The 1922-nt window shown below is 40.3% G+C and overlaps 1 protein-coding gene across 2 annotated transcripts in view; it reads right to left on the minus strand.

Annotated features, from left to right (window-relative positions):
* GNAL (guanine nucleotide binding protein (G protein), alpha activating activity polypeptide, olfactory type) overlaps positions 1 to 1922 on the minus strand; it is a 72018-nt gene that overhangs the window by 66534 nt on the left and 3562 nt on the right. The gene's annotated exons all lie outside the window — the stretch shown is intronic.

The following is a 1922-nucleotide window of genomic DNA, read 5'->3' on the forward strand; positions in this document are numbered from 1 at the left end:
CTTCAGGGTGGGGTGCCTGCTGGGGTGCCTGGCTAGCCTGGGTGAGGGGCTGAGGGCTCTTTGCAGGTTGGCCATGGCCCCCAGCCACCCAAGCTCCCAGTGGAGGCCTGCTGGAAGCAGGTATCTGGGATTTATTTATCTTCTATAATTGAAACTTTGTTGCCTTGAGCGGAGCCCACAGCTGACCAGGGCAGGCGGGAAGCTTGGCTTCCTCCATTGCCTGGGCAACCAAGCCTCCTGCTTGTTACAGCTCTGTGGCTGCTGGCCGCCATCTTGGTTGGGCTAATTTGCATTTAGTCGCTCTGATTGGCTGGTGGGCATGGCTTAGGGTGTAGCAAAGGTACAGTCAATTAGCATCTTTGTCTTTTATTAGTGTAGATAGACTCTTTTATCAACATAATTTCATTTGAAAAGGACAGAGACACAGATGACAACAGAATGTTAGGCTTAAAAACTACCAAAAAAATATTACCTCTGAAAGACCATTATAATTACTCTAGAGGCCTGATGCACGAAATCATGCAAGGGGCTCGGCCCTCGCAGCCCTATCTTCTTCAGGAAGGTCGTTCGGCTGCCTGGTCTAATTAGCATATTACACTTTTATTATTATAATAGATTTGCATCTTCAGGTTCCCAATTCTCATTTATTAATTTTGATTCTGATAACCATTTTTAAGTAGCCTTAACGTATCTATATGAAAATACATGTGTACAAAGGAAATGGTTTCTCAAGTTTATTTTTTAAAATTAATAATATGATTTAACTTAATCAACATGTTCACAAATTAGGTGCTTCGGATTCCATAGACATAACTGGAGAGTTACTGCTTCTGAACTTCAGATTAAATATGGAATATGTTCATCATGTTTGAGTTTGTCATGAACAAGAAAGAAAATGTGTGGCTGATTAACACACCTTAGTTCTAATTTCTCATTACATGCCAAGAATAACTTTTTCCTACATCAGAACCATATATGAGATGTTTTATAATTTTTAAGTGAACACGACAGGACAAAATTGAGAACATAAATATGTGTGTATAAATGTGTAAACCTGAAGCTGAATGGGCATGCCACTCCTGATTTCAGCTAGGACCTTGTGGTTTGGGGTGACGTGACTGCTGCATTATATAAAATGTCACTAGGTGCTGGGGGACATCCCATAGCTCTAGCTGGCTGAAGCACTGCTTTGGCGCTACCTATCCCCCTGCCCCCCACATCATCCCCTTTATTCCCCCTCCAAGCCATCCAATCAATTAAAGACACAGTTCAGTGAAAAACAGTGGGCTCTGCTGTGCCAGATACCTCAACTCTTTTTCTAGCCATTTTGCTATCCCTGAATCCTTTTTAAAAATTCTAGAGATCTCACTGGCTACATTGGAATGCTTATCAGAAACAATAATCCCATTATAGGATACAAATAAAAGCTAAAAAAAAAAAAGTAATTCTTATTCACCATCCCAATCCAGAGCCCACAGACAACCGTGTTGTGCTGGAGAGAAGGGTAGGACTGAGCAGGTGCATGCTGCCCGAACTTCAGTAAGAGCAGGGCAGGACCTATCTATTGTACATGCTGGTTTCTGCACCAGCTTTCCTTGGAAGATAGGATTCTGAGAAGGAAAAATGTCTCAAGACCACCATGCCAGGCAGTAAAAACTTTGAAATACTGCTATTGATGGGTACACATACACAGCACAAACATATGCTTTTTTTTTTTTAGCATAACTGTAACAAAAATGATTTTCTGAGAAATTTAACAAATATATTTTTCTATGAAACATGCTTGATCAACTTGCCAAACAATAATATAAAGAAATGTTTATTCCAAAACAAGAGAAAACTAATATTCATATCATTCTTTTAAAGCAATACTACCATCCAACTGATTAGGAAAGCAGTCCTAAATCTGCAGATGTAAAATG

The sequence above is a fragment of the Myotis davidii genome, unplaced genomic scaffold (assembly GCF_000327345.1).
Source record: "Myotis davidii unplaced genomic scaffold, ASM32734v1 scaffold78, whole genome shotgun sequence".
NCBI lineage: Eukaryota > Metazoa > Chordata > Mammalia > Chiroptera > Vespertilionidae > Myotis > Myotis davidii.